This window comes from Vulpes vulpes, chromosome 2 (assembly GCF_048418805.1).
Source record: "Vulpes vulpes isolate BD-2025 chromosome 2, VulVul3, whole genome shotgun sequence".
In the NCBI taxonomy this organism is placed as follows: Eukaryota; Metazoa; Chordata; class Mammalia; order Carnivora; family Canidae; genus Vulpes; species Vulpes vulpes.
This window is the reverse complement of record NC_132781.1, coordinates 31,232,558-31,248,669: the sequence shown is the minus strand read 5'-3', so window position 1 is coordinate 31,248,669 and position 16,112 is coordinate 31,232,558.

Sequence of the window (16,112 nt, the reverse complement as noted above, 5' to 3'; positions counted from 1 at the left end):
ATATGCTCTATTACCACATAAGCGCCACATTTAAACAAAGCCTTTTGGCCTGAACTGAAAATTACCGTCCCGCTGGGAGGCATAAACCGGAGGGGCTGCCCGTGTGAACGAGGGACGCGCAGCAGCTGGCAGGGCCGCGTCTGTGGGAAGAAGCCGGGCTCCTTGCTTCATGCACTGGTCTCGCTTGGAAACTTGCTCTCTGCTTTTCCTTCCACAGACAGGGAAAACAAGAGCAATTGGTTCAAATGGTGGAGGGCAAGAAAGCGACACCTCGAAAGGTTGAAATCTGTAAGAGCCCCATTCAGCTGCCAGCTGGAGAATGCTGTTGGGGCTTTGGAGGACAGAGTCTGAAGACGGTAGTGTGTGGATGAGACTGCAGAAAACTTCCCACACCAAAAATAACGACAACCAACAATAGTGGAGCTGAGGAATTTCCCTTTGTCTGGGTAATAAATTTGATGCTGATAAAAGACATTTATTGAGCACTTATTATGTACTAGGCACAGAGCTAAGTGGGAGTTTTATACACATGAAATAATTTAATCCTCATAACCAGCCTGTCTGCCTGTCTTTTCTTTTTTTTTAAGATTTTATTTATTTATTCATGAGAGACACAGAGAGAGAGGCAGAGTCATAGGCAGAGGGAGAAGCAGGCTCGGGACTCAATCCCAGGATCCTGGGATCATGCCCTGAGCCAAAGGCAAACATCCAACCACTGAGCCACCCAGGCACCCTGCTTGCTTGCTTGCTTTTCTTTCTTTCTTCTTCTCTCCCACTCTTTTTCCCTTCTTTCCTCACCTTTCCTTCTTTCTTTTTGACTTAACACAATGAAGAAAAATTTTAATTGAGGTATAGATAACATATATTAGTTTTAGGTGTAACACACAGTGGTTTGACAATTCTCTATATGTACACCAGGGTAAGCATAGTCATCATACAACATGATTACAGTATTATTGACTATTTCCTGTGCTATACTTTTCATCCCTGTGACTTATGTATTTTACAACTGGAAGTTTGGACCTCTTAATCCCTTCCTGACTTTTTTTTTAAAAAGAGCAGTTGTAGGTTCATAGCAAAATTGAGAGGAGGTACAGAGATTTCCCACATATGCTTTGCCCCAACACATACATAATATGTCTATTATCAGTACCCTCTAGGTAGTATTTTTATCCTTATTTTCAAAGATGGGGAAACTAAGGTACAGAGAAGTTCAGTAACTTACCTAAAGTCACACAGTTGGTGGTCGGAACCCCAACATCCTGGTTTGCAGACCTACACCCTTAATTTCCACCTTGTACTGCCTCATTTTGTATAAGATGCACTTAGCTGATAACTTCTGAACAAGCCTGTGTGGAACTGCGTGAGTGTCCCCAATGGGCCTGCCATGATGTTGGCCTCTTATTTGCTGCTGTCGCATCATCCCCTGACAGACTATAGGGTTTTTGAGGATCTTTCCACTTCAGCATTCCCCATGGGCCTGCATGCTGTGCCTGGCACACAGAAGGAGCTCAATAAATACTTGTTGGGCTGAGAACAGGTAGATGTTACATTGGGTGGTGACTGTAAAGGTGAAGTGGACATTCAGAGTAGATGGAGCACAGTGAGGGTACAGAGAGGCTGGAGGATGGTCTGTGGAAGAGGAAAGAAGTGAAGTAGATCTTGAAAATTTCAATAGAGAGAGGGCTGAAGAAAGGATGCTCAGAGTAGGAAAATCACACAGGTCAAGCACAGAGGTAGGAGGGAAAATAGTGTGGCAGGTGCTTACAGGGAGATCTGGTCAACCAAAGAGAGCACTTGAACTTGGTACAGCTGACCATCATCACCTGGGCTGGTGGAGGTGCTGGAGTTGGTGGGGAGCATGAGAAAGGCAGTGCTTTTAAAAGCCCAGGGGCCAGTATGGCTCAGTGGTATGGTGCTTGGACTCTTGGGGTCAAAGCCCAATTCAACCATTTCCCAGGTGTGGGACCTTGTGCCAGGCATAGGTACCTCACAGTGTACTGCAAGGATGAAATGAAATCACATGTGCATGGTGCCTAAAGTGTCTTACATTATTTATCTGAAGCCTCGAGGCAGAGGATAGAGTGACGTGGAGACAGACTGAGGAAAGGGTCAGTTAGAAGGCCATGCCAATCACAACAGCAACAATAATAAATTCTGATATTTGTGAAGTTCTGCGCTTAGGCTCCCCATCACATAACCACCTTGGGAGGTGCATGATTGTCCTGAGATTGCACTCTGGCTTCCGGACCAGTGGACTCTGCCCCACCACATCCTGCTGACAGGGTTCAGGATGTAAACAAGTTGGGATTTTATTGGTGGAAACATACCTGAGTTGTAAATTGGGGGTGTCAGATAAATGTCTTAACTTTCTGGAGGCAAAAAAAAAAACCTTTCTGGAGGCCTTTTAACTCATGTTTTTTGAGAAACACATAACCCTGACCCCCTCCTCCCGTCCTCAGAGATCCTGCCAAGGTCACTCACCCTTTCCCTATATAGAATGACCATCTTCTGTTTATTCCCACGAACTGTGTGTCATGCTTAACTTTCTGTAGTTTCTTTGATCTTTCGTTGTCATTTCCAAACAAATTTTTAATTTCTTAATTTCTTTACTAGAAGGTAAGCTTCGCGAGCCCAAGGGCTTTGTCTTATTCACCATTATATTCTCTTCACCTAGAATAGTGCCTGGCACATAGTAGGGGCTCAGGACACATTTGTGGATAATGAATAGAGTTCTCCAAACTACCCACATGTCCCTAGGGATTCTGATTTTCTGGCCATACCCAGAAAATGGTAGCAAGTATTATTATTATCACAGTAAACTTGCTCTCTTCCCTGTGGCCTCAGTTCAATAACTAGACTGTGCATTCTTTACACTCTGTGCCCTTTAGGATATTTCTTTCTTCTGAATTTTGCAAGTGGCATTGCATGGAGTAGGTGTTCAGTCAATGCCAAGAGATTGACTCGTTGATGTGTTGGTTTCTTTGTGCATGCATGTGTGTGCTACACGCGTTCATGTGTGTGTGTGTGTGCGCGTGCAGGTGGACATGGGTGTGGTTTCCATACCAGCCCGCCTTCCGTGGAGCTGGAGGATGTTTGCTGAAGTTAGTCAGAGTGGCTGGGACTCAGGACTCTTGAGTTCTCTTCCTATGATTCATGGGCATTCTGGGGAAGTCTATGAAGTCCTTAAACTGTGGTGAAAGCTGGTATTTAAAAAAAGAGGATGACTTCGTTCCTCGTTCCCTTTTGTACATTTTTCCACTAGCATACAGGCTCCTCCAGGAAATTTTGGATCTTCAACCATCTTTATAACAAGTCATTTTATTATTATATGCTCTCACTTTCTTTTTTTTTTTTTGCATAAGCTGTCTGCTAACTAGGTATTTGTTCATAATGTTTCACTGATTCTTTGGTTCATTCGTTGTTTTGACTCTCACATATACTCTGCCCCTACTGTGTGCCAGGCACTGCAGACACAAGACAGGCTTTTGCCCCTGCGCTTCTCTTGGGGCACAGAGACTACCAAGGGCCTGGGAGCAGAGATCTGGTAGAGAGGTGTATGAGTGTGGGAGAGGGAGAAGGTCAGGGGTTCAGGGAAGATTTCCAGAGGCGGAACACTCTCTGAATGAGAGCTTACAAGGTGCCAGGAATCATGCTAAGCACGTTGCAGACATTATCTCATTCACTCCTCACTGATTTATGAAGTAAGTGCTATAATCCCTATTTTTGTGTGACCTCGTGAATTACTTCACTTCTCTAAGACTCAATTTCCTCATCTGTAAAATGGGATTTGTAAAACCTCAGAGACTTGTTGTGGGGATTACATGCTTAAAAACATATGTAAGGTACTAAGCAACATGCTAAGTTGGGGTTACTTAGTGGGCTTCTAAATGTTACCTATGGCTATCATCACAACAAGATTAAGCCAGAGAGAATGAATGACTTGCCCAGATTTGCAGAGAGTATCAGAAATAGGATTTGGATCCTGTGCTCATGGGGACAGGCTATACCACCTATTATATCTTCTTGGGAATTTGGAATGGGTTTGGAGAGTTTTTCCTGGGTAGAAGGGTGTATCACTGAAAGAGATTCAGCAGAGGGTGGCTACCTCATAGTTCCTACTCTGTAACCCCATTACTTACCTGGACAACCTCTAGAATAGACATGACCACCACCTTCCTTGGTTTCCAAATATAGTAGCTCTTGTTCTAAAGTCTTCCCTTTCTTATGAATTATCAGGCAATTACCTAGAATGGAAACCATGAAGCCAGTAGAGGGCCGAGGATTCTCACTATGGAGCTGCTGGGTGGCCAATAACAGAGAAAAGTCATTCCCATAGGAGGAGTGATGGAGGAAAAGAAAAGAAAAAGGAGAAAAGAAAAAAATATAAATCCATTTCTGGCTCTGGCCCTGCTGACTGAAATAATTTTCATCCTCTATACAGAATCACTACTTGGCTCTTCTTGGAGCCACCTCCTGGGGCAGTTGTAAGGAGCCCTGATAAAGATTTATGTGATTTGTTTGCTTTCCCCAAGCCTTTGAAGACCAACAGAGAAGGTAATGTTTATGGTTGGTTGATTAACCCTACAGCTCTCTGGGGTCTCCTTCTGCAACCCCTGGGCTGATTCTCAAGGCGAGAGGCAGCAGGCCATGGCTGCCCCATCTGGGGAACTGGCTGTCTAAGGGCCAGGGTTGGAGAGGATTTCAGACCCAGTAGTTCTGGAGGCTTTGCTTACCACAACAGGCGTCATCACAGCGGAACGCCCCCACCATCTTCGGAATAGAACCAATTCATCCCACAGGGAAATGAACTCTAGAAAATGAGTGTTAAGAGGAAAAAAGAGGTTGAGGGTGACGCTTGTAAGGTTGCATTGAGCAAGACATGAATAGATTTAGCTCTGAAATTGCTAATTCTGGTCAGGTGAAGGCGGGCTTGTCCAGCGTTCTTTGGTGAGAGGAACGTTATAGGAAGGCATGTATATATTTAAAAAGTAAACGAATCTTTCCTTTATTTTTTTTAACTCTAATATTTTCCTGGCACTGCTGGTTAGAATTACTTGTCTGGGTGTCCTGAACTCCATTTCTGAGCCCCAGCTGAAAACCGTGGACAGCTGGAGGGAAGTAGACACCTTGGAGCTCTGAAATATTTGGTATGCCTTCCCGACCTTATTAAAAAACAAATCTGTTTTTTTCACATGTTCCTCCACATCCTAGGATAGCTACCGAAAGAACATTGGAAAAACATGTCTTTTTGGAGTTACGTTGGTCAACAATTCTGGGGAGGAGAAGGCTTCAGTGCTCTGCCTCCTACAGGAGATTGTGGGCTTACAGCCCCAAAGCTGCCATTTCTGTCCAAGAACCCAGGGACTAGCAGCAGGCCTCATTAGTCTCTTCTTCTGAGTGAGTGGCATTCATTTGAGACGTGAAGCTCAGAAATGTTTATCCATGTATTAACTCATTGGTTCATTCTTTTAGTCAACAAACTGGCCATGAGGTACTCAGTGATTGAATGTGCAAGTCATCTCTAAGACCCCAGCTGACCCATGACAGTCCTATTAAGGGTGGTCACCTCTCACTTTTAATGGCCAAGGAAACTGAGGCACAGTGCTGTTGAATAATTGGACCATACAGCATTTCTGATTCTTCTATTTCTCTGGGTTGCTTTTCCCAGAATCTAGAGTATAAAAATCATAAACATGGAAACCAGAAAGACCTGAGTTCCAGTTACATGTCTTCTACTTATGTCAGGCGAGGCCTTGGGCCAGTTCATGCCTCAGTCTTTGTTCATTGGTTGCACATAGTGCAAAGCCACAATAACAACATCACCAGGGTCGTAGTGAGAGTGACACTAGACAGAGTGTTCAGAGCTCTGTTGGAATAGGTTAGCCTCGGGGAGATGAATATTGGCATTATTGGGCCAGAGCTGCAAGCCTTTGCTTTGGTCCTAGAGCCAGAGAGGAGTACTTCAAGTTGGCAGAGGGCTTAACTGGCCTTTCAAAGGTATAGCTCCTTCCCCGGGGTGCTGTGCTTTCTGTACTGGGCAGAGGTGGTCCTGAGAGCAGTCAGCTTCGGTTTCTCCACCAGGAGGTAGAAATATTTAACATAACAAGGTGACCTCATCAGGGGCATACCAGATGCTATCATCCATAAACAGCCATTTATTCAAGCCAAGCAGGCCCCACATGCCACAGGTAAGCTAGGGAAAGAGAGATTGAATTGTTCAGTTCTGCAGGAGTGGAGGGCAAACAGAAAGGCAACACAACCCTTACTCATAACTTCCAATTGCTGCAAGTGTTTTTTTTTTTTTTTAATTTTTTTTTTTAAGCAGGCTGAACAGGTTTTCCATGGAAAGGTGTGGAACAGACCCAAAGCAGGACAATGACAAAATTTCCTTTTGCATAGAATCATCTTCCTCTTGCCAGTCCCCACACTCTCTCCCTGTCTCAACCCACCCTGCCCCCCACCACGCATCTCAGCAATCCTAGCTACTCCTGCCTTCCCATCCCTGAAAAAAACCTGTGTAAGGCACAAATTGCCTGACTCAACTGCATAAAGGCACTCTCTTCCCAAGTGAGCAAAAATATTCCCACTTAAAAACGTATATAAAATGTTTATGAAATGAGGGAGGAGATTCAGAAGTTATTGTAGGAGCTGGCAAAAGGCAGTGCCAAATGTGTGTTAGAGCACCTCTGATGGTTTTCTCTGCAATTGCCATTTAAAATATGTAGACGCGTTCCTGCTCCCTCCCGGGAAGGCCCCCTACTCCCCACCCCCAGGCCCAGCTGCACGCACACACAAGAACCCACCTATATACACGCGCACACTCTGACCGGACTCCAGCGAAACACGGAGCCGTTCTTTACAGGCCGGGAGCTTGTTGTTTTAGTCTGTTGTTTTCATTTTGGTGCACCTGCACCCGGAGCCTAAGCCCCCCACCACACTGCCCCTGCCTCGGCCGACAACACCGGGATGTGTGTTTCTGAATAAGCCACACATTATTCGATTTGGTTTCCTCAGGAATTTGGTAGGAAAACCCTGGGTCCCAATGAATTGGGCTTCATTGGATCCTTCAGGACCTGAGCACGTTTCACCTGCCTTGTGTTTGTGCTTGGGGACTCCCTGGGCCCCGGCAGTCTTGTCCTCTCCTCCTTCCCTGCAGAAGCTGCACGCGTGGTCTCTGCCCTTGGCGGGAACCTGGGCAGTGAGCTGGGTGTGTGGGTGGTCAGGACAGCCTGGGCTGCCCAACATTCTGGTGGCTAAAGGGTGGGCGGAGAGGGTGGGCTTCAGGCTCCAGGTTGATGAAGAGCTATTCCGTGTATTTGACGTCCAGCCGCTATGGAATTCTAGTTGCAAATGCTAAGTGACCTAGTCAATATGGTACAAATTATCAGTAGCAGCAGGGGGAATGTTGGCTGCTGCAACTGGGCTTTGAAGAGATTACTGTGCTTTTGGTGCAATCCAGGACCCATGATGTCTCAAATCCAATTTCCACTTGGTGGGTCTCTACATCATGGCAGAGATGGCACTGTAAAAACAAAGCAAGGGTTTCTTCTTGATGGGGACAAGCCAGTTGGGACCCCAATAAGACCCAGAGGAAAATCATCCCAGAGTTGCCTTGACATAGTATGAAGGTGACCTTCCCTTCTTAGCCAGTGAGGGGGAGGAAAGGTCAGAAAATCAATGATGGCTGGCTGGAATATGAAGAATAAAGATGAAAAAGGAAGAATTTGAGTCCTAAGCTCATTCTCAGCACCCACTGTAAACATCACCTTTACAGTATCCCTGAGAGGTGGTGGTCCCTCTAGTTTGACAGGAAACTCACTGTTTCAACTTCAGGTGGCACATTCATTTCCCGTTAGACAATAGTCATAATTTGAATTTTCTTTCTGTTAAGATTAAGTTGATCTCCTTGCCAGATCGATTTTTTGGTCGTTATATTAGTTATCTATTGCTGCATAACAAATTATTCCAAAATGTAGCAGTTGAAAGACAGCAGACATTTATTATCTTACAGTTTTTGAGGGTCAGGAATTTGGGAACAGCTTAGCTGCGTGTTTCTGGCTCAGAGTATTCCATGAAGCTGAAGTCAAGCCTGCAGGCAGGACTGCAGTGCTCTGAGTTAACGGGGGCTTGGAAGGTCTGCTTGCAAGATGGCTCGATCACATGGCTCTTGGCAGAAGGCCTTCTTTGCTGGCTGTTGCCAGGTAGACCTATCCATAGGGCTGCTTGAGTGTCCTCAGGACATGGCAGCTGGCTCCCCCCACAGCGAGTAATCCGAGAGAGAGCAAGGTAGAACCCACAATGCCTTTCATGACTAGTCTCAGAAGTCACACATTGTAATTTCTGCCACATTCTATTAGAAGTGAGTCTCTGTGCCCAGCCTACATTCCAGTAAGGGAGATTAGGCTCCACATTTTGAAGGGAAGAGTATTTAGAAGCATTTATGGAATATTTAAAAACAACCTGTCATAGTTCTTCTAAATGATACTATAGAAAGTCAGCCTATTTAATTATTACCATAGTCCTCCAAATATTTGACTGCAGGGATATCTTAACCCTCCTGGTTAGATATCCTCAATTCCTTTGACTATTCCATCCACGTCTTGGTATAGATCTTTCTACTATCTGTGTATAGTGTGCTAATGAAAATGAACTGAAAAATGGCACCTTGGATTGGTCATAAGATTCAAAATATAAATACAAAAGACAATCTAATCGTTAGAGCTCATTAACCCATGCTTGTACAGTGCCTGGTACATAGTAAATATTCCATTAATGTTGGCTGTTGAAAGAATGAACAATTGGATGACTAGATGGATAGATTTATTTCTATTCAAATACCTGGAGGCTGCATTAGTTCACTTTTTTTTTTTTTTTTAGTATATATATTTGTTTGATAGAGAGAAAGAGAGAGAGAGAACATGCAGGAAGGGGCAGAGAGGGAGAGAGAGAGAGAGAATCCTCAAGCAGGCTCCTCATTAAGCTTGGAGTCTGACACGGGACTTGATCCCACCACTCTCAGACAATGACCCAAGCAGAAATCAAGAGTCGGATGCTCAACTCACTGAGCCTCCTAGGTGCCCCTGGCCTTTTTGTTTTTAAGCAGCTTTTTATACTTTTGTCTATTTGAGCTTTTTAAGTGAAATGCCTAAGTCAAATTTTTTATAGTCTTTTGCCCAGCTAAGCTTCTCCCATTCTGTTCTTGGATTTTTTTAACTTAGATGTGAAACTTGAATTCTCTATGAAATGACATCTGCTGATCAAGATCCTTCTGAATCATGAGTCCATCCCTTGGTGTGTTATCTCACCTAGATTTCTCTCTTCTAGATTTGTGGTGCAAAAATGTAATCTAGGAGTTGTACATACATGTAATTGATTAATTATTGCTCCATCAGGCTACCAAGTTATTTCATCTGTGTTTATCTGCTCTGCCGCCAGAGCTCCTGATTTCCTGTCTCTCCCTCTCACTGAGCTCTGCATGCAATCAGTACTCTCCAAATGGCAAACCACCCATAACTAACTTGTTCTAACTGCACTTAAATCCAAGCCATCCTCCACAGATGTGGCTCTCTCTCTTGGTAAAGACCTTTAGAAAGGGAGATTCCACTGCTCCCACAGTCCCCCATTTCCAGAGGCCACCATCTGGAGGTTAGAGAGAAAAGAGTGGGGAGAATGATGTATCGGCAGAATAATTGGGGTGGAAAGGATTTATTCTTGGCCTTTTAGGCAGGGACTGAAGTCTTTTTTGGGTATGAGTGGGTGGAGGGAGATGTGGGGGTGGGGAGGATGGGTCTCAACTAAAGTTGGAACATCAGGCAGAGGTGGCCGTTTTAAAAACCAGTGTAGAGAGTGGAGAGTGAAGTTGTTCCAAACAGATGTCTGTGTCTGGGGCCCAGTAAAAGAGTGCATTTGGATGAACTCAAAGAAGTAAGGGAAGGGATCTGAGTTCTCTTTGCTCCAATCATACATGGCAGAATTCTGGCCTTAGTTTATTTGTATCCTGATCTACTTTATTATTGTCTTAAATTACAGAAATAATATGTGCTCTTTTTATCAAGTCAAATAATTCAGAGGTATGCAAAAATGTGAATAATCTCCCCCTTTCCTTGCTCAAGTCCAAACTCTGAAGCCACAATCTATGTTTCTTTCCATATTTATTTCTATGAGTATCTGTAACAGTAGATGTAGGTATGCATTGATAGGATGTAAAAAAATCACTTATAGCAGACTGGATCATAAAATGCATGTTATCATTTTATCCACTTTCCCCGTTTCTTCTTTCCTTCCTTCTCAACCCATCATGGAGCTTTCTAGGTCAGTTTAAGTGGCTCTTGCTCATCCTTGATAATAGTGCTATAGAGGCAGCATAATTGGTCCAACTGTTTCTCTATTTGTGGACACTCAGGCTGTTTCCAGGTAGTTTTGCCATAACTGGCAAAGCTGCAATAAAGCATCTTGTACAAATATCTGTATCTACTGGTGTTTTTGTCTCTATTAGATAGATTTCCCAAAGTGGGATTTTGATTACTTGGTAGCATGCTTTACATTCTTTTATGCTTGTTAATGGTGTGATAAACCATGTACTGTCCTCTTTCCCTTAAACCAACTCTCTAAGCCATTATTCTTTTTTTAAAAAAGGATTTTATTTATTTATTCATGAGAGACACACAGAGAGAGGCAGAGACATAGGCAGAGGGAGAAGCAGGCTCCCTGCCAGGAGCCTGATGTGGGACTCGATCCCAGAACCCTCGGATCATGACCTGAGCCAAAGGCAGACACTCAACCACTGAGCAATCCAGGTGCCCCTCTAGGCCATTATTCTACTTTGTTTACACAGTAGCTGATTTCCTAAGGTGGCAATGTGGCTGAAGTAAAACCCAGAAAATACATCCATTCACTGTTTGGATGGTGGTGTAGGGTGGGCTACTCTATAGAGACCTGGTATGGAGGTCTCCTGGAGGAGTGGTTGGTCTATGTGTTTTGGTGAGTATGTGTGTAAATGTGTGTCTGTGTGTTTTAATTGACTTGGCTGAAATGCAAAGAGTTACCATGTCTAGATTACCATTCCTCATTAAATCAAATAAATGGATTGCACTGCTGAGGCATGACACAGTATAGAGAGCATAGTATATAAAGCCAGAAGACCTGAGTCTGAATTTCCTAGTTCTCTACCAACTGACTATATTCTTTGAGACTGGGTGTCTTCAGAAGGAAAATGGGCACCATCGCAGTGCCCACCACACAGTATGAGATAATTAAAAGAGTAAATTACATTGTAAACCACACAGCTTTCCAAATATGCTTTAAACGTATGTAATGCAAGAAAAACACTTTAGAGGAAGACACTGTTCTTTTTATCAAAGAGCAAACAAACAAATACACACAGCCAGAAAGAGATGACTTAGGACTTTATATTGGACGGGGTCTTCAGAAACCCAGGAGGGCAAATCCCAATGGCACCCACTAGAGAAGGGCTGGCTGGGTTGAGTGGAAGATTCCAGAGGTTTACAATCAAGGGTGTACTTTAAAACAGCCGCACACAAAAAGATGCTCAGGAATTTTCTGCATTGAAGACCCAAATATCCTCTGACTGACGAGGATTACTTTCTTTTGGAGAACTGTCTGTTTTTGGCACTGGGTGTAAAGATTCTTTTTGATAGACTGAAGCTGTTGGATGCAGTCTTTTGCTGAGGAGCCCTTGGATACTTCTCAGGTGCTTTCTTCTTTCCTCAAGGCAATCTGCTTGGTGGTGTGCCTGGCACTATCTTGGTTTCAAAGAAGGAAGTCCAGGGTCCTTAATCCTGGGCACACTGGATAGCTTGTTCTCTCTCTCTCTCTTTCTCTCTCTCATGACTTGCTCTGGGAGAAGCCAGCTGCCATGCCCTGAGGACACTCAAGCAGCTCCATGGAGAGATACGGGGTGAGAAACTAAGGTTTCCTACATCGTGATGGTTGTCCTCGAATGGCTAAAGCTGTTTAAATAGGGTATGTCATGACCATGATAGTTGCCCCCCATCCTTGCTTTCTGGGGGTGCTGCTTCTTTTTTTTTTTTAAATTTGATTATAGTTGACACACAATATTACATCAGTTGCAAGTATACAACAATGATCCGACAAGTTTATACATTATACATTGCCATGCTCACCACAGGTGTAGCTAGTGTCTGTCTCCATACAACGCATTCCAGTATCATTGACTATATTCCCTATTCTATGCTCTTTATTCCTGTGACTTATTCATTCCCTGTGATCTCCCGCTCCCCTGTGCCTCTTTTGCCCATCCCGCTAAGGGATATTGATTCTTTAAGGTTGTGGTTCTCGAACTTCGCTGTTTTGGAATATTGCTGTTGCTGTTCTGTGAACTGTAAGGAGGAGTGTTTCCATTAAAATTGAATAGCAACTACTTTGCCCAGTTGGCAGAAGAGAAACAATTAAGATGGCCATAGAATTTTATCAATTTTCAGACCTCCATCCAAATCAAATTGATTCTTACCTCTTATCACTTGATTACAACTTTATGATTTTCAGATATATAATACAATTATATTTTAATATTTTAAGTGGTAATTTTATATATGAGTATCATAGGCATACTCTAAAGTGATGTGACTCCCAGTGGACTTCATTGTATAGAGTAAACCTTAGGGCCATTTTTAAAGGGATTAATTTGATGGAATGTTATGTACAGACAGACCCTTCAGAAAGTTATACAAAGTGTGGGGGGGGTGGGCGGGGGGTCACATGTCTGAGTTTTTCTCTGGATAGCTCCTGGTTGGCTAGTGTGCGGAGAGTCCATTCAATGCCTAGTCTCACCATCAAAAGTGTTGTGGTTTGAGTGATAAATTATATTTTCATCCTAGTTATGGGCGACCTGGTAGGAAGGAATTAGTTTTGTTTTGTTTTGTTTTTGGCTAACATTTGCTAGATATATGCCAGGCATGGGTTTGACTGCTTTCTATGCATTTTCTCATTTAACCCTTATGAACATCAGTAGATGCTATTAAGAAATAAAGAACTTAAGTCCCAGAAAGATGAATCTGCCCACGTTCAATAAGCTGCTAGGTGATAGGGTCAGGATTAGAACCCATGCCTGACAAACTCCACAACTAAGCCTGTGTACTTAGCTGCCATATACCTGTCTTCATCCTTCCGTGTTCGTGGTCTGAGATATTGGATTTGATTCCCGGCTGTCAAATGTCTTCGAAAATTCCAAGGAAGTAGCCGGTGGGGCCTCCTTCTGGGGAAATTATGTTCCTTGGGTAGGAAAATGAGGTATCTGTACTCATCTGACTATTTCAGATAACCCCAAGGGATGTCCTGTCTGTCACTTATTAGTAGAGCTGCCTGTTTACAGGCATGCTGAGACTTTTTTTTTTTTTTTCCAATTAAAGTATAACAAATTTGCTAAGACTTCGTCCCACACAGCCCTGCCAGTTGGGCGTTTGGAGGGTGGCTAAAATGGAGAAGTGTGAGTACAGTGGCCTGCCCTGGGGTGAGGAGAGAAAAGAGCAGATCTGTGTGCGTCCTAGCAGCCGGCTGTTCTCCCCTCCGCTGTGGCCTGTTCTGGGACTGCTGGCCAAAGGAGCCTTGGAATTGCTTAGACCTGCCTCTGTGCCTTTAGCTGTCCGGGTAAAAACATCACCTCTCTGGAGGCCTGTGCTGGAGCACAAACCCACGTATTGTCTGGCCCCTGGCAGGCTGGTCTGTGGAGGGGACACTCTAAGAGCTCTATTTTAATCTTTTGGAGCTGGGCCAGGGTAGGAATTCAGCTGCCAGCACCAGGCTCCCCACCCCCATGCTCTCGCCCCAGCCCCCATACCGCGACCCCCTCCTCCTGGTTTCATTTGCTCTGACCTCCCATCATGAGAGGTGCTGGTGTTCTTTTTTTCTCCCTTTCTCTTTTTTAAACTACCAGACTCTTTCATTGATTTGACCTCCCAAAGTGAAGCAGACCAGGGCTCCTCAGTGGGCTACTTGGGGCTCAGAGCTGGCGCGAGGCCAACCCTTGAATCCTGAGATTTACCTCCAGATGTGTGTGCCTCTGTGCTGGTGCGGACTGGGGTGTTTGTATTGTGTGTGTGACTGTGTGTGTGTGAGGGAATCTGAGTGTGTTGGTGTGTCTCTATGTGTTTTTTTGTATCTCTAGGACTTTTCTCTCCACGTGAAGAAAATGTATACGGTAGAGAAATTGCGGGGAGAGGATGGAAAGGAAAGGTGAGGGTGGTCCCAGTCCCTAAGCCTCCTCTCCTCCCTCTTCCAACATTACACCCCTGGCTCTGAGCCAGATAATTTCAGTTGTCTCTCCAGCTGGGTCTTCTTGTCCCTTCCTTGAGTCACCTGGGTCTGATTCTTTGGAAAGGAATGAGTCTTTTAGAGAGACCATATGGTATAATAGGCACGAGAGTCTGAATTCCAATCCCAGCTCTGCTGCTTGCTGGTTGTGGGATATTGGGGATGTGTCCCTTGATTTTGAGTCTCAGTTTTCCAGTCTATGAAATATGGATGATAATGCTACCAACTTCCACAGAAAGTGGAAGGTTAAAACGCACTCAAAAGGTGACCCCTAGGGACACCTGGGTGGCTCAGCAGTTGAGCTTCTGCCTTCGGCTTAGGTCATGATCCTGGGGTCCTGGAATCAAGTCCCGCATGGGGCTCTCCGTGGGGAGACTGCATCTCCCTCTGCCTATGTCTCTGTCTTTCTCTCTGTCTCTCTCATGAATAAATAAATAAAATCTTTTTTTTTTTAAAGGTGACCCCTGATGTTAGCTTCCTTCCTGCCTATGTATCCTTCCCCAGGAACAAGTCGTGGACTTGGCCCCTGCCCTCTGTAAAGAAACCCCCAGCTGAGAAGGAGGGGCTGAGTTTGTTCTGAGAGGGCGGGAGATGGGAGAGGGTGTGGACTTATGTCTCCCACCCGGAATCTCCCATTTTCTCTCACCCCCAACCTCTCAGCCACTGCCAGTGATGTGCATTTTCCCCTCTGCACGGCCTCCCAAACTGACTCATTACCTCGACAGGGTAGCAACTTCCAAAACAAAACTTTTTCAACCAAGGAAAATATAACTATGGGGAGGAAAACATTTCAGTATCAGGCCTCCTGGGACCCAAGGAAATGTACTGAACGTTTGTCAGGGAATGATGCTGCCCTGATTCCACAGGCTTCACTGAGAGCACAGGGAAGACAATGCCTGGCACTTGGCTCCAGCCAGACCAACATGGCCCGAGTGAGGTCCAGCTGGTGCTCAAGTGGCCCCAAACTTGAAAGAGTAAAATGAGTGTCCAGTACCATTCTTCAAGGTAGGGCCCACAGCGGTGTGATAAATATCCTATATAAGTGGAGGCCCCATATTCTGTCCTCTGCCCATATCTCAACTTCCCTTATACCCCAGAAGAGATGCCCATTGGAGGCTTGCTGTCTGGTGAAATGTCTGCTTGCTTCACTCCTGGATTCTGGGAAATGGCTAATAGAGTACATCCCATTCTTAATAATGGTGCCCCTGGAGTTGTGCAATGCTTTGGCTAATTCCAGGCCACTCTAGGGAAGGGATCTTAGGATAGTGATTGGGCAGGACCTGAGAGAACAGTTGGAGAGCAGTGCTGGTGCCAAGTCAGGGTGCCAGGGAAGGGCCAAGAGATATTCCACACCCCATCCACTGTGATTCCACGACAGCCAAGGACACAGGAATTGAGATAGATGGGACTCATTTCTGGGAGAGACTGCGGTCAGAGTGAGGCAGAAGGAGGAATGGTTGGGGGTAATGGCATTGGGAAGGGATGCTGGGCACAGATTCCTCAGTTACTTTCTTTCTCCACTTTCCTGTAGCTATGGTAGCCTCCATGCCACTTATCTACCACCACTCACCCTCCGAGAAGACCAAGGATAGCACAAGACACATCACAAACCAGAAACACTCTGAGAAGAATCTCTACTCATATATGACAGGTACTCAGCGTGACTATTTTAGATTCTTGGAATTTCAAAGCTGGAAAAGATCCTACACATTTGATAGATGTCTTCATTTCTAAGTTCAGAGAGGAAAAGTTTCTTGCTTGCAGCAGCACGGAGTGACTCTGAGCTAGAACATGGGCCTCATGGGAAAGGGTCTCTGTGC